General features: G+C 34.6%; 1 pseudogene across 1 annotated transcript; it reads left to right on the forward strand.

Moving 5' to 3' along the window:
- The first annotated feature begins 809 nt into the window (after window positions 1–809).
- LOC143604562 (F-box protein At4g22280-like) lies at window positions 810–3992 on the forward strand (annotated as a pseudogene). The gene is made up of 4 exons (XR_013148323.1): window positions 810–1791; window positions 2944–3138; window positions 3331–3750; window positions 3839–3992. The product of XR_013148323.1 is annotated as an F-box protein At4g22280-like (transcript).
- Window positions 3993–8158: the final 4166 nt, after the last annotated feature.

Below are 8158 nucleotides of genomic sequence, written 5' to 3' on the forward strand. Positions count from 1 at the left end.
TCTTTATAAGCAATGCTGTTGATATCAGATGTGTCTGTTGCATCTCGTTTACGTTTCCGCTGCGGTTACGGGGTGTTACAGAGGGGGTGGTTCTCGGAATACCTGGGTACATGCGACCACCTACCCGAACCCATCCCCACCACCCTTATGTTACAATCAATTTACAACAAATAATATATAATAAATTGTTGTTAGAAAAGTTTAATGCAACTCAAATTTTCAATTGAAAACATTGTTTAATCATTTGAATGATCTAGGGCAGGCCGAGCATCGAGAACCAATACTCGTAGGATGTAATTAATGGAAAAAAAACCATTAAATAAGATTTAATATATTATTTAAATAACCAAACAACACTTTTTTCATTCCCAAGCAATGAATCACTCAATTTCTCATGTGATTACTGCATACAAAACGCTACCTAAGATTTAATATATATTATAATGATAGCAAACCAAATTTAAAAAAAAAATATGTGTATAATAACAATGTATATATCATCTCATTCAATCTTTAAAACATTACACAAAAGAAAAAAATAATAAAACATATAATGTTACAAATTCTTGAGTGTATAAAGTTTACATAAATGTATCTTAAAAATTATATTTTTGTCTTTTATATATCAATCAGTAAAAACAAAATAAAATTAAAAATTAACGGTCGAACTACAAACGAGCAAAGCTTGAGCCAGCTCGTTTAACTTTGAGCGTCAAATGGCTCGATTACAGTCCTATTTGTTTATGGTTTCTTCTTTTTGGATGCCATGATCATTTCATTCTGTTAATTGCAGCTGTTGGATAAACGAGACAAAAGTATTTAAAATGATCGAGAATAATGGATGTTGAAGTTGGTACTGATAGATTAAGTAGCTTGCCCGATGATCTTATCCACAAAATTCTGTCTTTTCTCAACATCACAGAAGTTATTGGTAACAGTGTTTTGTCGCATAGATGGAGGTATATCTGGACTTCAATGCCCTATCTCACTTTGTCGACTGAGGATTTCTTTACATTGCCAAAGTTCTCCAAATTTGTTACCCAAGTCTTGTCTCGCCGCAACAATATAACCCACGTGTATTTGATGAAGCTACGTTTTCGTGGAAAGGTGAGCCAGGTGTTTGTCAGAAGAATTCTGAATTATGCAGTCTCTCACAATGTCCAGCAACTGAATGTGGTATGCTTGCATGAGAAAGATATTGAGATTCCTCTTTCTCTCTTTAGCTCTCAGTCTCTCAAACATCTTAGTTTGGAAGTGAACTTCAATCACGCAAGGAGACATTTGAGTAGTTATTCCATTACCCCAACACCAACTTGGGAACTCCCAGCATTGACAACATTGGATCTTCATGCTGTCGCCCTATGTGATGACGAAGCTGAGATGTGCGTTGGTATTTTTTCAAAATGTGCAAACTTGAAAAATCTTACGTTAAGGAGTTTCAAAACAATGGGATCAGATGGTTTTAATATCGTCCATCCTTGACTGTCAAATCTGACACTTGAACATGGCTGCTGGTCTAGTGTGAAGGTGGTCAATGTGGTTGCACCTCAACTCGAGAATCTCACAATTAAATATGGTAATGCAGAGCATGTGATTTCCGCTCCTAACCTTGCCTCCTTGTGCTATAAAGGGACTTATCCTTTGCATCTATCTACTGATGGTTTTTGTTCTTTAGAGAAGGCGGATATTTGTGTTTCCTATCCAAAAGATGCAGATGCTGATCAAATCGTTTGTCTGCTTCAATAGCTTTACAATGTCAACTTCCTTACACTTAACCTGGAAATTGTCGAGGTATTATATAATTTATATGAGTATCTTACAATCATTTTTAGTTATTTCCAAAAACTACCAAAGGTTGAAACTCAAGCATCGTTAGAAAAGAGGCATATTACATATTTGACTGATCTACTTGCATATATAGGTGATCAAAGTGCATTGTTATTAGATAAAATCACGCGCGCACACACATACATATATATATATATTTGACTGCCTCAAGTTCTAAATTAGCCCTTGACCAAACTGTGGGTAACTTAATTGGTTTATAGATTATAGATGATTATTTGGAAGTGCAACGAATGTGTACATTCATGTTGAGGTGTTTGAGTAGTCAAAAGAATGCCAGGTAACAAAACTTATTAAAAGGTTAATTAATGGTTTTGGGTCAGTCAAACTCGCTACGTGTGATTTCCCTTTGTTATGTTGTATCTCCAAACAAAGGCTTTCGTGTATCTCACATCACGATATATTGCTCTCTTTAAGTTACATCGAAAATCAGGAATTGCTTTCCATAATAATACAATGCTAAAACTAGATATCATTACAGAACTCTTAAATTATTTAAGAACTTGAAGGAACCCTTGAAAATTAATGTTTTCGATAAATTTTTTGTATGTTAGTATTATTTGAGTGTAGTTATATCACTTTTTATATCTATAATTACGATTACAATTATGAAAATTAGTTTTACACATATCTAAACTTTTTTCTGCATATATGTAAATTTGCTATTACATAAATTTTACACATATGTAAACTTGTGATTTATATATGTAATAACAAATTTATATATAAAATATGGTAAAACTAGTCTCAAACAATGTTAATATATGAAAAAAATTAAAAAAAAGTTTCTTTCTTATGAGTTCCTAGAAGTTCTAAATTTTTTAGAGTTCTCAAATGATACTTACCCTATATATATAATATATATATATGTAGAAACATGCTTTGATACTTATATTGGCGCCAAGTATCAAGAAACATGAAATCTACATGTCGTTCTCTCTTTCAATGCAATAATTAGCCAAACACCATATTGAAGATGAAATTGCACTCCAGAGATATATGCTACCTGCATATATAAAACTGTAGACATAATTATGAAGGCTGCTTTATGTGTTCTTGTTTTGTATGTGTAATTTCTGTTTACAAAATGTTCTGCAGCTTCTGTCTTCATCTGTAGAACTAGTGTTGCATCAACCTTCTCCGTTTGTAAACTTAAAAAGGCTATACATTTACCCACTTGAAAGATACCGCTGGTTGGAGCAGTCACTCAAGAAAGTAGTCATGCCTACTGAACTCAAAAGCTATTTGCTGGATGGCTCTCCAGGGTGCACCTTCACAATGGTCTTACGTGAGGTATGTTTTCAACAACTTGTGAATGGTTGTGTGAACCTTCTGGCATTCAACACAACTTACATTTGTAGTTTATATAAAGTGTTGATGCTTCTGTTTTCTGTGTCCTAAAGCTTACATACGTTTAAATTTGGGAATTTATGATGGTAAATGGAGTGTTTCCATGTTTCTTATAAATTCTATGATCTAATGCAGGAGATTACAGCAAAAAAACTTATTGCTGAATTGCGGGTGCTTATAAGGAAAGAGAAGGATAATATCAAGACTAACAGTGCTCACGTGGAGAGCCATGAACCAAAGAAGCTGAAAACTATGGGGAACATGGCGCAGATGAAGGGCTATTGGGAAAATCTTGGTGTTCAGATTGAACTAAGGAAAGAAACGGTTTTTCTCATTATTTCAGAGTTGCAGCACATTGAAGAAATAGTGACAAAGCTGCCTGCATCTAACATGGTTAGGATCCAAGCATGTTTTTCTAGTCTGTGTGAAGAGGCTAACATTGCCATTAGTATAATAACAGATTGTATGAAAGTCCAGTGTGATAAAAATCAAAGTCGTTCGAGTGTCTGCTTTCATGAACTTGCTACATCAGTGGAGTCGTCGTCTTAGTAAAATGTAAGTTTTATGATTTCCCTTATACCCACATGTGATAGTTATAATCAAAATGCCAACTGTTGGTGCCATGCGTTTGTTTTACTCGCAGGTCCCAAGTTTATTGTTATTATGCTATTGGCTAATGCAGGAGTCAACAACCAGGTCGCGCAACTGGGAATGATAAAATTTTGAACCTCTAGCATTGTGAACTCAACTATTAATGGATAATGGTTTTTTATTGCTAACGCGCCGAACTGATATGATCTAGTGGCTTAGGTTGTAATTACGTAATATCTCTATGCTGTGTGATTGCCTAGCAGAAACCAGACTTGGAATGTTTGGAGATGTATTTGAAATCGTTTATATAATATCCAGTAACCAAGTTTAGTTAATTAGTTATTTTTAATTCATTATACAGGGTACTCATAAATACATATTTTGTTTTAATAATTATTTTGAATATTAAAAAGCTGAATATTAAATATAATATCTTTTAATTAATGAATATTTTTAAGTACTTTAATAAAAGATAATTATATTTAGTTTTTAATATTTCAATATTAAAAATAATTATAAAAATAAGTTATATATTTGTGCATATATATTTATATAAATAATTATTTTTTTAATTATTAATTGTTTTATACATTATATTCAATTTCAAACTTTAATTTTATCAAAAGTTATAAGCTGCTACTAGTTATTTTAAAAACTACTAATTTATTTTCATGCACATCATATTCAAATTTAAACTTGTTCTTTAAAACTTTATAATTTAAAGGGAAAAAGAAAAAAAGTAATGCTCCGAACTCGCTCGATACCGCTCGAAAATAGTCAGTTTAGTTTTGGCTCGGTTCGATTTGATACGAGTCAAAAAATGAGCAAACCCTCGCTCAGTTCGGCTCGACTCGTGAAGAGCCCTAGGCTGCTAAGTTGCTAACCGCTTAATGGGTTGCGGCGCTTAAGAGGTGGGGTGTCACTAGAGGTAGAGATGCACAAAAAAACCCGAACTCGACCCTACCCGTAGGGTACGTATAGGGTATGCATTTCAGTTCCAAAACTCGTACTCGGAACTGGAACTGATTTGTACCCACTAATACCCGAAACCCGGAATAGGTTTCATACCCGGAACCGGGTTCTTCCACTACCCGATCTATACCCGAAGTTACCTGAAAAATACCCTTAAAGCATGCAACCTCTTAAAAAATCCAATCTATACCCGAAAAAAGAAAACCCGATACAACCCTGAAAATTGGTTTTTTCAATACCGAGAAATAGAGTATTATAATACCCAGTATTTGAAATGCATACCTATTCGTACCCCACGGGTAGGGTAGGGTAGGGTCGGGTTCGGGTATTAAAAACTCGAGTATAAAAATCCCGGTTTCGAGTTTTTTTTCAGGTCTGGTTTCGGGTTCGGGCTTTTTGTTCACCTTTACGTTCACTAAGTCACAACTTTAATCCAACCAATTAATTTAAATGCTCACATTTGTACGAAAATGGATTAAATTAATAACTGTGTTTTATGTTATCATTACGCGTTTTCTGAGTGAAAAGTCAGTCAGCCCCCGTCCCGTGCCTACATCGAGACATTTTTTTCATTTGTAGTTAAACCATAACGTTTTTCACATTTTAATTAAACTTTGACGTGCTTCACTTTTATTTAAACCACCTCATATAGTCTGATAATGAATTTGTTTTAATGAGATTCCCATCCGACAATTATTACATAACTTTGTTATATGTTTCGAATTGGACTGAAGAAAAAGCATTTGCTTGGATCAATTTGTAATTATGGCAAGAACATTTTGCTTAAGCATTTAAACTGGATCAGTTTGCTTAATTTTTATTCATAGTGGAATCCGGGTCTAAGCTTTTATTAAGGCTCATTTAATAAACAAGCTCGAGCGCAATCTTCACGTATTAGGTTCAAGCCGGCTCGCGAGCCTAAACGAGCTAATTTTGTATATATTAATCGTTGTTATTATATATAAACATATGATAGATAAATTAATAATATATAAAATTATAAATATAAAAAAAATAAAATTAAGTAAATAATAAATAATATACGAGTCAAACCTGAGATACAAAGTGAATATGGACAGCTTAGAGGAGAAGATTTTCTAATCAATTTTGCATTAAAGAAATTGAGTACATAAAGATGCTATATTACGACTTAATTGACTTACCTGAAACCATTACAATAATACCCTTGAACTATACATAAATGGCTGAACTAACCCTCATTCTAATAGAACTTGTTTATTGCATGATGGAGCCGAGCTCAAGCTCAGTTATGTGTGTGTTATTCTAATAGAACTTGTTTATTGCATGATTGAGCCGAGCTAAGCTCAGTTTATTTACTTTCCGACCCAAAGGATGTTAACACTTGTTTTTATATCAATTAAAGACATCTTAAAACAAATATCATAAAGTGTAAGATTTTCATATTTCACCTTCAAAACAATACTCGTAGGATGTAATTAATGGAAAAAAAACTCATAAATAGATAGAAAGAAAGGAAAGAAAGAAGGAAAACGTTTTAGGTATCGTCTGATTCGAATGGAGGGTCCATTCGAATAGAGGTTGGATTTGAATGGAGGATTTATTCGAATAGAGGGTTGATTCGAATTGATGGTTCATTCGAATAGAAAGTCCATTCGAGTAGACTCTGTCATTCGAATAGAATGTCCATTCGAAGAGAATCTGTCATACGAATAGAATCTGTCATTTGCATAGAAAGTCCATTCGAATAGAATCTGCCATTCGCATAAAACGTCCATTCGAACAGAATCTACCATTCGCATAGAACGTCCATTCAAATAGAATCTGTCATTCGCATAGAACGTCCATTCGAATAGAATCTGCCATTCGATTAGAACTGGGAATTTAATTGGATTAGCTTAACCCCAGCTAGGGGCTCTGCCCCTTGGACACTGCCAGGGGCTGCCGCCCCTAGAACCCCGCTACCAGGGGCGCTGCCTCCGGACCCCCGTTCTTTGAGGGGTTACAATAACTTAGAAGTATGATATAGTTAGAGATAATTCATTGATAGTTGCAATTATTATACAGTTAGCCGTGCACAGCTAAAAGAAGGGTATTACTATAAACTCAGAAAGAAACAGGACTCAGGTGAGTTTCTAGCCCCATTTCCTTGTTATGTTTTCGGGGCTGTGTGCATACTCAATGTGAATACTTAATACACTTACTTAAACTGGTAAGTATATGATATGTGAATGTGTATAAACGATATATGTAAGAGGTTAAGAGTATATATGAAAGTATATAATGAAATGTGTATGTAAAGAAACGTATGTATGGTTGTATGGAAAGAATGGACCATACCCTAATAATATTTAAAGTAGAAGGGACCAGACCCTAATAATATCTAAGACAGGAGGGATCTGACCCTAATAATATCTGAGATAGAAAAGAAAGCGACCAGACCCTACTAATATCTGAGATGGTAAAAATAGTTATGCATGTAGTATGAAAGTATGAAGATATGAAAGAATGAAAATATGTATGTATGAATGAAAGAAAGGTAACATGTTAAGTATGTAATATGTATATTCGGATACGTATATATGTAAGTATGTCTCAATTGAGACTAGAACTCAAAGCCTTTTGTTGTGAGTCATACACATTTGCTACTAGACCAAGTAAATTATTATGTAATAAAGTTTAAACATTAAATATACATATCATTATTCATAAAAAACACATAATTTAAAAAAATATATATATTTCAGGCCTAACGGGTAGTCGGACCTATGGTCGTCGACCACTCAGCCCCATGCCATGGCCGGCCCTGCACCCTGATGTGGTTTAAGACCACCCGTAGTAGTGGCGTTATCCACGCGTTTTGGCCTAACACCGCCCTCCATTGGCGTTTTGGGGTGAATTTTTGGTACTGGCGTTTTCTACATAACTTTGGTGTGGCACGAGTTTTGAGGGTCTTGTAAGAGAGGGAGAGGAGAGAGAGGTGTTTTGGGGGCATTTTCCCACTACATCCAGTTTTTGCTAAATGCCCAAAAGCTGATTAGGCATCTCATTACGCAAAATGCTCGGGTGTGCTTATTTTTAACTACGCATGGTCTAATGCCTCTTAACCATGTTATATGTATGTATATATGTATGTATGTATGCGAGAGAGGAGAGAGAAAAAACACATAACCCACCACTCTCCCCCTTCATCGCTCGTCTTCACCACACCGTCCCCTTATACCGCCTCTCCGATGTGTACAAAGCATATATCGCCCTCTGCGCCCCAATGTGCCGCCCATAGTGGACAGCCTAAAGGTTCAATTTGATTATTGTGTTTTTTAAACCGGAAAATAAACTCTTATCGAAACTTACATCAATTTTTATTTTATTTTATAATTTATTATTATACGGATGTACACGGGACTGTTTTTAAACTGTG

This window comes from Bidens hawaiensis, unplaced genomic scaffold, assembly GCF_021521415.1.
Source record: "Bidens hawaiensis isolate Kalapana, Puna unplaced genomic scaffold, B.hawaiensis_p1.1 tig00065781_1, whole genome shotgun sequence".
Classification (NCBI taxonomy): Eukaryota; Viridiplantae; Streptophyta; class Magnoliopsida; order Asterales; family Asteraceae; genus Bidens; species Bidens hawaiensis.